This window comes from Falco cherrug, chromosome 9 (genome assembly GCF_023634085.1).
Source record: "Falco cherrug isolate bFalChe1 chromosome 9, bFalChe1.pri, whole genome shotgun sequence".
Taxonomy (NCBI): Eukaryota; Metazoa; Chordata; class Aves; order Falconiformes; family Falconidae; genus Falco; species Falco cherrug.
Genome location: NC_073705.1, coordinates 16483502 through 16497131, shown reverse-complemented (window position 1 = coordinate 16497131; position 13630 = coordinate 16483502). Strand labels below are relative to the sequence as shown.

The following is a 13630-nucleotide window of genomic DNA, read 5'->3' as shown; positions in this document are numbered from 1 at the left end:
TGCTGAGGAGGCAGTGACTAAGGATCGGGAATAGTAGGTGGAAGGACTTGAGTGGAGGTGAAACAGTCTTGTTTATGATCAAGGGAGCTAAGCAGTGCCAGAGTTGTGGGAAGTGGGATCAGCGTTTACTTGACCCCAGACCTGAGCATTACTTCAGAAGCATCCTCTCTTGGGAGCTTTTATGTCCCAAACCAAATAGGGGCGCTTAGCAGTCTGCACCGGGCTCCAGTGGTATATGCTGAATTAGCCGATGTTTGTGTGTTGCCTGGAAGGAAATTGGAGACAGGCATGGACCTAAGCTCAACTGTGTTGGGCTAACCTTGCCTTTCCTAACAAACTGAAGTTTCAGCATGGGTAAAAGAGCAGGGAAAACGCAGCGCTGCAATGCCTGTGGCAGTGGTAAGGATAAGTACCTATTAAGCGTGCTACTTGTGTTACAAGTAATTGCCTTGACAAAACCAGCCAAGGGCCAGGCAGCATGTGCCACAACTGTGTCTTTGCCTTGCAACGTCACATACTGAAAATGCAAAGCTAGATCTGGAAGCCACAAGGTTTAGTTTGGCTTCAGGTATAACTTCAAGGAGCAACTTAGTATCTTCATATCTTAACCTTCCCCAGCTATATAGGGATAAATATTTACACCCCCAAGATACGATGGGGGGAATGCCTTCTTTGATAACACATACTTTGCTTTGTTACAGGAAGCTTCTCCAGCAGAATCCCTTCAGAGGCCAAAAGCAGTGTTAGCAACTATCTAGAAGTGAAAGATGCTATAGGGATGCATACAGAGATGTAGATACTTGGCCTGTTCAGATACTGTAGGAAAACTTTTTGACAATGATCTTTGCCCTTTTAAGTTGCTCAACCTTCTGCTGTAGTGCATGCTTTGTGAGCTTGAGTGCCTAGAAGAGAACTGAGGGTTTTAAACCTTACAAAAGTCATAGTGACATTATGTATAGATTGGGGATGTCTGCTGTACTGCGTAATGCTGAGCATCAATGCATTATTTCAGTAGCGGATTTAAATTTAAACAAGAAGATACACTCACTGACTTGCTCTGATCTGGCCACAAAAGGGGTCTTTAAATATGATTCTTCTATTTTCATTTTTATTTTTTTTTGGTTCTGCTTTGAGATACATTTACATGCTTAGAGTGCTGGCAGAGAGAGTAATTGAAAATCATGGACCCTTAATTGCTGTATGATGAATATGTCTGTGAGCTGACCAAATCCTGCTTGTATTTGCAGGTTAAAGCCATACACATTGCTTGGGAACTGACGTAGGGTTGCAGAGAATGGTGTAAGAGCCAGGAGTAGGAGCCTACTGTTTAGAGAAATAAATCATGGTCAAATAATAGTCCTTCAAATGGCAGCAAGCCTTTGGTCTCCAATGAAGAAAATACCTGTTTTCATCTCTGAGTAACTGGGGAAGGAAGAAAATATGGAGCACTGGGGGAAATAGATAATGTGTTATGGCAGACTGGAAGATTAATTTAAGAGAAATCTGTACAGCTCTGAGCAAACACTTGTGGGAGGAGAAATGCTAGAAGGAGATTCATAATTAAGTTAAAATATAAGTGGATGGCTCTAAGGCTGGGGGGAGTGTGAATCTCAGTGTTTGTAGATGCAGCAATGGTGTCTGCCTGTATTTGTCCTCTAACTACTTGCCTTAAAGTTATAAGGGTTGTCTCAAATAAATAAGTCTAGTATCTTTTCTGCTTCCTGCAGCAGTTAGGTGTTCTCCGCAGATCTCGCTGACTGACTGTATTCTTCAGCTTAAGTCTTTAGTGATGATCTCATACTTCTGGTAACTGCCCATTAGCCTTGTATTCACCAGGAAGAGATCCTTATGGCATGTCTGGGATCATATCAGAATTTACCCAGGGAAGGAAACCAGCTGTATCTCCAGTGGAAGTGGATTGCTCAGTATTGTGCAAGTTGGGGCTTGCCTGGACCTACTGGTGTGTGAAAATGACAGGTTGTCTTGTCATTGCTGGAATTCATTACCTGATAGCTGCCACATCAGGAGGATGCCTTCTTTGCTAGTGTGGACTCTTCCTTGTTACCATGATAATCCACATGTTGGGAATCTTCGAGCATCCTGAGCTTTGATTAGTTCTTAGTGTACTTTGAGATAGCTAAGTGTTGTGGCATTTTTTTTGTTTGCTCTATAAGTGGTGTGCTGTGATACAGGGCTGTAAAGTCTGCAAAACCAGCAGGTAAAAAGTCAGATCTCAGAAATATTCCCCTATGCTAAAACTGTCAGCTGTTACTGTTTTTCAAAATTCCACATGCTTATAACTTTTTACGCAGTCAAAAAAAAACCAAAAACAACCAGGCAAAGCAAAGACAAATATTTATTTTTAAAGGCTACTGCTTGTTTTCAGAAGCCATAGTTCAATACCTAGCTGGGGATGCAGAGTCAAGTCCTTGAACCTGACTTTTCCTGATACTCTGAGCAGGCAGAACTCTGCTAGACTAAATAGAAGGTGTGGGAGTCTGTCTGCAGCACCTCGTAACTGAGGCAGCTTCTGACAATGCTGTTCTAAGGCTAGCCCCCTTCCTGATCTGGTGAATCACTGAATGTCGCTACTTCATACTTCAAGTTTGAGCCTGTCTGTATGAGTGTGAGTAAAAATTCTTCTGAATAAGGATTTCTTAGTATCTTTAAGATGAACTTTTTTGAGGAGAAATGGAAGAATTTGACAACTTAGAGTAAGTTAATCAAGAAAACAGCTCCTGCTGTGTTCTAGCTACCGGAGTGAAATGCATTATGATGCCTTGAGCAGTGAGTTTATTAGAGAAGAGCAAACCCATGTGTGCTCCACCCGTGTGAGCCCATACTCTGTTTTTGTGGCAGGTAATGCATTTGAGTGGCAAAACCAGAAGGTTTGTAGAAGGAGCGGCAGGCAGTCATCTAGAAGCATATGATGTTCAGCCTGTATGCCCAGTATAAAACTGGTTTTGAGGGGGCATCTGTGAAAGGAGACTTACTGGTAATGTGCAGGGTAAACTTACTTCCTTGATATGTCACTAAAAAAAACACCCAAAAAACTTTGGGTGTAATACTTTCCTTCTTGGACTCACAGATCTGTAACCATATGAGTCAGAGTACTGCTAGTTGGGAGGAGAGCTAAAACTAAATCTGGTCCCCCCAAAAAAATTAAAAAATCTAGTCATGCATGGTGGGGGAACATAGCTCACAAGTGGGACAGTTTCTTATTCCACTTGAAATTTTCCTTTCCTGATCCCAGACCTGGTTTTGCACTTCCTGATAAGAGTGAAAGGTCAGGATAAAGGAATATTGTCTCTTACAAAGCAGGCAGACAGGCACATTTGGCCTTGAGATGGTTATGTTCTCAGCAGTGAAACTAAATTCTTGTGTAACTAATTTTTTTTTATACTTTTTTCTCCATCTGTAGAAAGGAGGTGCTGTTGGTCTCTGTCATGTCATGTAGGTGTATATCATTCATGAACACCTGAAATAATATTAGAAAAGGTTAACCATAAAGTAGGAATCTATTTCTTCTAACAGTAAATTAAAACTTTGCAAGGGTGGTACAGCAGCGTCTGCCTGAGCCCTTTGAAAGATGCCTTCTGTGCAGAAGTGTGCCAAGAGCTTTCGCTGCTCATGCGGCCTCGTTTGCCCAGTGTTGCTGGTCTCTTAGGTCTGTCTTGCAGAGAGGCTGGGACTGATGCAGCCACCTTTGGCTGCTGGCATCGATCAGGTGCTAGATTTGAGGAGTTGGAGTACTCTTAGAAAGCACTAGGAGATGAGAGGCTGCACGAGTTGAGCTGGTAGCACTTAAATTTTTGAACATAGCCTTTGAGAGCAGGGATGGGTAGTGCAGGCCTGTAGAGGAATGAGCCCAGGGTTTTGTCCTTGGTGACTTCAGACACTCAGATGATCTGGTCAGGCCTGGAGGTGGTCAAACCGCCAGGAGAACGGGTTCTGAAAAGCTCCAGAAAGCTGTTTTTCTTTGTTTACATTTGTCTATGATCCTTCAAAAGCCTGCATCATGCTTATTTTTGAGTGACCTGATGGAATTTAGTCATGAGAATTGGATGTCTTGCTCAGGACTGGCTACTGTAAATATTGGGGTGGCTATGAGGAGAGGACTGAGACAACACTTCAGTTTTTACTGAGGAGCAGGCAAGAGTATGCATGAAAATACTGTGGCTGACAACTGAGAGCACAATTTAATGTTAGATATTTCAACAGTTATTCCGGGTGACTCATTAACACTTTGTACTTACGTCCAGCTTTTTGCTTTCGAAGTCCTGTTAGTGAATACTTTAACAACAATCAAATGTAAAGTGTGTCAGTAATTTTCTTAAGCTGTTTTATATAGATGGGCAGACAGGACAATTGCTGATGGTTGCTTCCTGCATGACCTTCAGGCTTGTCACAGCTCCTAGGCTGGTGCTGACTATAATAGATAGCTGCTTTTCTTTCCTTCCAGTACAGGAAGAAGGAGCCCTGAGTCTGAAATCTAACAGTGTCTCTGATTGTTCTCTGCCATGTTAGATGCTCTGAAAGCTTTGGCAGACCCCGCCATGACCAAGTGGAAGTGAGATGGTGTTTTAATCCCTGGTCAGTAGCTTCTTGCAGTTCAGCATAACATGCTTTTGGAAGCAACTTGGAAGCAGATGTTATGCAAGCTCCTCAAGCTGTGTCTTGCTGACTGGAAGCAAACTTGCCAGCTTCTGCCACTTTTCTGCAAGTCTTGTGACTTGTGTAGCTTTTCTTAGAGCCCTGGATGTAACAATTAAGCTAACAGAAGAGCGGTGTAGCTTTTGTGTTGAAAATGTCGATTTCTAACACTGAGGGTATTTATTTTTTTTTCCTTTAAAAGATGCTGTTTCCCTAAGTGTTCCTGGAGACAGTGTAGAGAATCCCAAAACTAAGACCTGCATTGTCAACTCTTCCCTTCCTAAAAATCAGGACTTAGCCCCAAAACTATAAGCTCTGCTAAAATACTTGAGTTGCAGTCACAATGAACAATAAATTATACAAAATGAGGTTTGGAATAGACCCAGTTCCTCACTTGTGACTGAAATGGGAATTGAACTGGAGTTTCTGGGGGTGAAAATTCTGTTTTAATAATGTCTTGCCTCAACAGTCCCCTTTAACACTCCCTTTCCTGTTTCTTATGGCTGCAGGTTGCATTGTTGCAGCTAGGGTGAAGAGTTAACGCTACTGTAACAAACATGAGAATTGCTGGGACTGCTGTTTTGTGGCTGTGAAACAGTCTTGATGTAAGAGTGGCTGGTGTAGTATGTGGGGTGCCTGCCAGAGGACGTAGCCGTACAGCAGTGTTGCTGTAAGGCTGTATAAAAGCTGAGCATAAACTATTTCAGAGTAGTTTTCCAGCTGCATTTAGACCCTCTTTCAAAGCAGCGATAGGCAGAAGTCTACAGAGATGCTGAGCTGTTGGTTCTCAACATCTGCAAATGTTTTTACAGTGGAACTAACTTACTCTGGAGAGTACTAGGAAAAACTGTAATTTTTGTGGGGTTTTTTGAGACTGATGATCCAGGGATGGGGAGGCTGTGCTGGATTTCTTAGAACAAGGAAAGAGGTACTTAAAGGCAAAAATCTTGAAGCTTTTGTTCAGTTCCTCCTCTTTGCCTTCCTGCCACTCTTGCATGTGTAAAAGCAGAGCAAATTATGTAGGACCTAACTCAGGGCTCCGAGAGCTCGTCCTCATCCAAGCAATTGTAAACCTCTACAAACAGGGGCTTACAATGAAAGTAACTGTTTGTTTGCTGCCTGCCAGCACAGGAACAATTCTCTGTCAGCAGGGGAATACACCTGATGACCTGTCAGTTCAGAATTAAGCCAGTGAAAAACGAAGCTCAAACTCCCATAGTTTTTATTCTTATACTTAGTTCTGCTGACTTGCTTATGATTTACTCCGAATTTACACTGCTCTGGGTCAGGATGGGGCCCCTTAATTCCAATACATGTTAGGTTTTCTCTTTCTGGCTGCTGCCTGTGATCTCTTGAGTAATCTCTGGCTATTTCTTAATCTGATTGTGCTTTTACTTTTAATAGAAGCTCCTCTATGAATAGCTGGGAATTGTCTGAGCACGGTGGCCTTGAGAGGAGATCTGTCGCAGTGGGGTTATAGCTAGAGGTAAGGAGGAGATTGGTGTATACCAAAATGCAGGGTACCGTCAGGGACTGGTGCATGACATGTGTCATACTGCAGAGCTGATGCTGCAGCTCCAGTGCTGAAACTCGGGTCACCTCTTCTCCATCAGCGTAGCTCTCAGAAGAGATCCCAGCAATATGCTTCTTCCCTCTGGGCTGTGATACTTGGATTCGATGTTCCTGTTCCTAAGCATTACTCTGTTTATGCCTGTTCATACAAGATGTGTGTGTGTTATGCCAAGCCTGCAAACTGTCTGGCACCCCAAATGAATCTTGGAGAAAGAGGTCCATTTCTTGAATGAATTTGTATAGACTGTTGAAAGAATCATATTTAAAGAATACTTACTGTAAAATAACAAGTGAGGCGCTGCGTTAGCGCTTGATATCTTACTGTCTTATGTTTGGACAAAGTTGAATTCAAACTGGACACCTGGGCAGGCAAAAGCAAATGTTATTAGAAATCAGTGTCTTGGTTTAAAGGGGTGGGGGAATGATAACAGGGGAAGGAATTTAGATAAACCTTTTGCTTATGGAAAATAGGGGAAGGAATAGAAGACTCCAATTTGTTTGTCCAGGTGACTAAGCTGCAATTTTGCTATTAGATCTCAGAGTGCCCATTAATAGGCAACACCAAGACCCACCTGCTTTTTTAATTTAAGCCCTAAAAGTTTTCCATGAAGACTTGGACTCCTTTAGAAATTATGTGTATGTGTATATGTATGTAAACTTGCCTTTTTGTTACCTCCTGTGGTCAGTGCCCAAATGTGACCAGAGAGAAATGTTCCCTGGAACATGAGGAGTGCTGTCCCATCAGTTGGTCAAAAGGACTCTGGCAGACACATTGGAACCAGCCAGGAGGTCAAAAGCTCGTCTCTTCTGGGACTATTGATTCAGCTTTCATTCTGGTATAGCCTGAAATGGAGATGTCTTACGTGGGTTTTGAAGTAGTTTAATGCCTCTGACTTTGCTCTGCACTAGAGGTGTTAGCAGTCTGTCTGCTGGATTTTCTTCAAGGGCTTAAGAAGCAATGCCTCTGCAGCATGTTTCTAGCCAGGGTGATCCTAATTATATCTGAAACTGCAGAGGTGCAGGGCATAGCAAGGAGCTTGGCAATATTCCTGCATACCTTCCCAGGCAGAGTGTAGATATAAATTGGCATCTTAAATTCCCTCTGCAGGGCAACCACACACTTTGGACAATTTGGTCAGGATGCCCAAGTGCAGTATCACTCTGTTATCCACAGAACTCTGTCCTTCCTGCCTGGCCTGTTGGAAGGGACCACCTGCCTCCCCATCCACAACACGCTCTGCCTCTCGCTGCTGACCCAAGATAAATTATCAGGGCACATGCATTCAATTTTACAAACCTACAATCCATGTCTGGCCACTAGTAGCGCATCATAGCTTGAGCTACCACCTCCTTTCCTCATACAGCTTCCATTTGAGTTTGTACTATTGGGTTCATCAAAGTGATTTTGCTGTTTCTAATGAACTCTTTCAGTTGTCAGTACCCTTTGTGGCATTCAGGCTCTGGGGAGGATGTCTTCTTTTCTAGCACACAGTGCTGTCTGGGAGTGGAGGAGGTGTCATACTGCAGTGATGAAATGTGTGTCAAGCTGTTTGTTCTTCTCTTAGGTCTTGCAGCAGGTTCCAGGACTCCAGAGGTGGTGGAGTTTTGACAAGAAATCAAAGATGATACTTACCATGAGTGTTTGGTATCTTTGAGTCTGCCACTGTACCTGGCTTCCTGCTTTGGAGGAGAGAAAGGCAAAAAGGGGGATAAACCCCTCTATCCAGAGTCTCCACGTGACGAATAGCTTGAATAATTAGTTACTGCTGCACAGTCTAGGGATGTCCCTGAACACAGGAGAGCCTTTATTGCTGGACAGGCTTTATTCTAGACCCAGCTGCAGCCTGATTCCAGCGAGCTAGGACAGATTAAGACACTGGTGGTGGGAAATAGCAAGGTCAGCCGTTGCTCACTGGTTTTAGCATACATTAATCCCAGGGTGTTATTGTGGCTGTGCTTTCCCATCAGTCATTTTGGTCCCAGAGTTTGTGTGTAGCTTGTCCTTTTGTTTTTTTGCAGCTCAAGTTGCAGGTGCTGTACAGGTCATGTGTTTCAGGGCTGCAGCCCTTCTGTTACGGCAAAGACAGGATTTGTCAGATTTGTTTGTGCCAAAGCAGAGCAGTGTTACTGCAGTATTATGACAAATCAGCATGGCTTGAGATAGAGACAAGCAAAGATGCTGGGTCATGGGTTTACTTTTATGGCCACAAAAACTGTTTCTTTACTACTGCCATAAGGACTGAACTAATTTGCTCTAGGGTGGTGTTGATGCCTGGTACTGTCCTCTTGGAGACTGGAAGTTGCAGAGAGTTTCTGGAGATGATAATCTACATGACATTTTTTTTTTTTTTGTCAGGGTATATAAGCTTCAGAGGGAGCAAAAGAAAAACGTGCTTTTATGCTATGATGGTGAAAATTCAGCAAGGCTGACAGAAGGGTCTGGTTTACAGCTGTTGGGGTGGAGAATGCATCATGCTATTGCAATATTTCTTACACCTGTGGCTCTGGAGGTCTCTGGACCCCACCAGTGCTGTGGTTGCTTTTCCCCTGAATCCTGGTATTGTTACACAGATCTGATGTTATGTTTGTTTTTTAAACGAGTGAAGCCAGCCCTGTGTTCTTTCTTCTGGGATTAAGTCTTGAAATCAAAGCTGCATTTTCAACAAGTGTGTAATCGTTACTGCTGCATCCATTCAGGTTTCACCAGGCTGCTTGATCCCAGGAATTCCTGATATTGTCATGTAGAATTAGTGCTGTATTATTCTTTACCTTGAATATCCCAAGGCAGCAAGCAAGATCCAGGGCTTCATTTTCTATTACCCAGAAGATCCCAGAGGAGGCTTCACAGCAGAAGCGCTGTAATTTTCTACTCTCTCAAGACTCTGCTTCTCCAGCACTGCAGCCGAGTCAATGCGGCATTTGCTATAATGGGCAGCGACTTTTTGAGATCAGGCGATGCACTGTAGGCTGTAGCACTCTAAATAATCCTCTACAGTAAAATGCAGAGTTCCAAACAAGAAAATCCCTTTACAGTTTTTACCTGCAAAAATACAAAGAGAAAACTGGCTCACAAGTGCCCTGTAGATGTGTTGGAGTGCCCTGTTTTCCTTTCCTGTCTGTCTGTGTGCTGGGCTAACCCATCCGCAGGAACATAGCAGGGAGGATCTGGCAGATAAGTCAGCCCTCAAAATGGAGGAGGGGAAGGATATTCCTGATCAGTTCTCTCACAGCAGAGATGAACTGAAGCAAGTAACATCTCAGGTGAGATGGCCAGGTTTGTGTGCCAGCAGTACCTCCTGTTTCTCCTGCAAGCTCTTGACCCGTAGCTGTAGATGCTTACTTAAAATCTGTCAGCCTCAGCAGCTTGGGGCTGATGCACAGCAGTGAGGTATGCAGGAGCTATATGGACATCAAACTGATTTGTTTCTATGGAAACAAGTAGGTTTCACCATGTTGTAGGGAAGTAGGAGGGGAATTATCCCTTGGGCCTGGTTCTGGCTCTCGGATTGGATTGGTCAACGCACCGCAACTACAGAGCAGCAGCCCATGAAGGGATTATCTGTCTGCTCAGTGACCACAACTAGGGAGAGAAACACGTGGATCCAGTCTGCTCCTGTTGCAGGCTTCCTCAGCAGGGATGACACAAGGTACTGTCGAGGTGTGCCAGGATTCCTGGGTTCACAGTCCTCCATGGTGTTACAAAGCAAAGAATCTGACCTTGGTCGCTCATGGCCAGCAGGGAGCCCTGCAGGAGCAGCACAGGCGGCTGTAACGCTGTATCCTGCCCAGACATACCAGTTAGGGTGGGTAAGGTGGTGAGCTGTGCTCAGGCTTTAGCACACCTTCTTCTGGGCAAGAGCTGAGAACTACTTGTGTTGCCTGCAAGGACTGGGGGAAGCTGAGATCTTTCAGACGGGCTTCAGGCATAGCTTGTTGATGAAATTATTGTATATCCTGTTATATTTGCTGTACTGCTTTCAGAAGATCACAGCACCTGAAGTCCTGTGAGTGAGGGTGTTGATTTTGAAACCTTTTTTCTAAAATGAAAGTTCATCTCATGAAACCAGAGGAGGACTCAAAGCATGAATATAAACCTTGTTCAGGTTCAAATAAGAACAGCATGTACTAAACCCCGTGTATTCCTAGGGGTCTGTAGTACTGAGTCTGTTTGAATGGACCCTGTGCCCTTGTGCAAAACCCTAGTGCTGATTCTTCAAAAGGGGCTGACCAGCACCTCTGTACTTCGGATCTTGTGCCCTGAGGGTACTTGCCTCTTTAGGCCCCAGCAGTGACTCAGAAGGAAAGCTTAGATTTCTAGATAGAAGGAAGCAGACTGTGGAAAACTGGCAAAAATGGTAATGCCTGTGTGTCTAAGCATCTTCCCAAGGTATTCCCTTGTCTGTTCTCTTCTTCCCTCTTACAGGTGTAGCACAGGAGCTGTGTAACCTCTAATGGAGAGGAATTCCATTCGCTTGGCTTCTGTCTCCCCTCCCTTGTATATAGGGACTTCAGCACGTGTTATGTAAACTGAGTTAGGGATGGAGTGCAGCTCTGTTGGAAATTCTTGCTTTATGCAAAGTAGCACAGCCGATGAGTTAGTTGGGTGCGGTAACCCTTGGTTATGGGTTTGCAGGGGTGCATCAGAAGAAAGTAGCAACATCTCTGCCTTATTTTCAGGTCATCTAAAAATATATTGTGCACCTTGAAAGTCAGGCCAGATCTTGCTGTAAGGTCTACCAAGCACAAAGCTAGGGTATAGCGGCTTCCTTGGAATTACTGCAGACATACAGCAGCACAAATCCCTAGGGCAAACTTGGCTGTGCCATTTCACTCTGTGGGCTGGCAGGCCCCCAGGCCACTGAATAGAAGTGTAATAGCTAAAGTGAAAGAGTGCTTCTGACCTCATTGGATGTCTCTTGCCCTGTGGAAGCAGTACAGCCATGAAGCTCTGTAGTTCTGCATCAGATTAACTTGTGCACAGGGGTTCTAGTGCAGCCATGACTTGGCATAATGTGTACAGCTGTCTTCCAGATTTTGATATACCCTGAAGCTTTTGATGTTCCCTGAGTGCGAAACAAAAATCAGCCCAAAGGATTAAAATAAAAATAAATAGAAAAACTTACCTTATCCCACTGCTTCCGGAGACCTGCATAGAGGCATGTGCAGGAGGGAGGCTGCATGAGGTACAAGGCAGGGAGATGTGGAAGGAGTGAATGAGAAAGGCGCTGACTGCAGTGACTCCTGGGAGCCAGTCTGTGCAGTCAGAGATAAGCCAGGAAAGCAGAATTTAGCATGTTCTGGAAGGCATAGAGGAGGGTGCTGTTTCTAAGGAAGTGTTAGTGTAAAAATTGCTATGCACCTTCCTTTTTGCTTTAGCAGTGTTTGTAAGGGTGCTGCAGGCTGAAGTCTAAACACTGCAGCTGAAGCATCAGTGATGCAGGAGAAGGTTGCACAGGGCCTATCCCCTCTCTAGTTGTCTGAGCCCCCTCAGCCCACACTTGACTCAACAAATGTATTCTGATGGGGGTAACCCTTTTTCAATTAACACTTTTGGTGTTTGAAGCACGTGGGTCCTCCCGGAGACCCATAAGAGCACAAAAATTTGACAGTGCATTTCAGTAACAGAAGGCCTTATCCTGTTCTGTAGGAAAGGGAAGATCTAGGCTCTACCAGAAATCACCAAGAAGGTGACGCAGGGAATAGTGCTGGAGTCTGTCACCTCTGTACACCTGGATCAGTGGCCAAGTAATTGTGCTCTGTCCCATGATGAAGAGACAAGCCCTATGGCTGAGATGGAAATTCATTCAGCTGCTGTCTCCCCACAGCACATCGTGTAGTCCCAAATGTCAGTGAAACAAACCCCACCATTATGTTTGTTCATGAGGAACTGGATTTGACTCGCTGAACTTACCGCATGTAGGCTTTCAAACAGCTAGCCATGCACTTTTCTATGGAGGTGGATTCTGTTGGAGGGGGCAGTCTCCTTTGGCAAAGCTTCTGATGTGGTGTCATTATGGGTTTTGAAATGTTGCCTTTTGCAGTAAGTGTTGATTTCTTAGGTGGCTTTATTTACTTCATATGTTACTATGAATACACTAATTTTTCTTACTTTGAAGTGAGTGCACAGTACGGGGGAAAAAGATGGAGCACTTAAGAACACCACACATCCTTGGTCCCTTGTAAAAGGGGCAGAGGAAACAAAACAAAGGTGATTATTGCAGTGAGAGTCATAATGTCAGTTCTGGAGCAGGGTGTGTGTGTGAACATGTAATACAACCTATTTCTACACTTTTGTTCTTGCAGTGAATTAGCATAGTTGCTGTCCTTTCATGTTTGAAGACCATAGTGCCTCAGTCTCTGCATAAAACCTTAGTAAAGGCATCTTGGACAGAATTAGCCCTCATGCTTGCTGGGGACCTGTGGTGGTATCAGCTGCAGTGCTGTGCAAAAGAAGAACTCAAGGCAGATAGGGGAATAGGAGAAGGTGCAAACTTCAGAAGTTACTTTCCAGTTTATTATCTATCCTCTCTGACAAGTTATCCAGTAGTATGCTGTTAAGTGGGTCCAGCTTATGCTAGCATTTGTGCTTTGCCCTGCTCAGACAGCACCTGTGAAGTTTGTAAGATGGTTTCTGGGAGCTTATCTTAAGTACAGCAAACTCCTAAACTCAAGACAAGGTGTGCTTGGCCCTCCTTGGTTACTGATGTGGAGAACTGTACTGGGGAGAAACAGCTAGGTGTTGCAGATGCTGTTTGAGTGCCAGTACTACGTAACAAAGCAATTGTAAGTGTTCCAAGTCAGCACAATGGTGTTAACCTCCCTTTGCGCTACTGTAAATAGGAACGCAAGGCACAAGGCAGTGGGAAGCCTTCTCTTTATTTTTTTTTGTTTCTGCTAACATGTATATTATGATGACACTCATGAACTATTGCCTGTCTTTATTTTTTCACAATTGTATTCTTGAATAATGAACCATTGTGCACAATAATATTGCCAGTATGCTGGAATGTGATGTACTTACAATAGATCTTTATTTCTATACGTATCCATTGTGTGACCAGTACCAACTACACCCGAAGAAACGATATTATACCAAGTGCTTATGGAATTACTCTTTCACTGTGGGTCAAGGCTAGGCACACTGTTATGCTGTAGCAACTGTCAGATAAATAGCATGCATCCCCTGGCTTTCACATCTGAGTCTAAAAGTGCTAATCTTAACGGAAAAAATGTGGCTACTTAGGAATGAGACTTAGCATGTGGTTATGAGTCTGTAGGACTGATGTCCCAAGTTCACATCATGCAGCCTGAAAGGAAGATGAAAGCTAAGGGCAGAGAAAAACAGTTAAGTTGATGGGTGCTTTTGTTCATAATGCACCTGCTTTTATGTTTTGCTGTTCATGTT

At 43.9% G+C, this 13630-nt stretch overlaps 1 protein-coding gene across 18 annotated transcripts in view; it reads left to right on the top strand.

Annotated features, from left to right (window-relative positions):
- The window catches only part of DNM1 (dynamin 1), a 68714-nt gene that overhangs the window by 4108 nt on the left and 50976 nt on the right, over positions 1 to 13630 (top strand). The window lies entirely within an intron of this gene.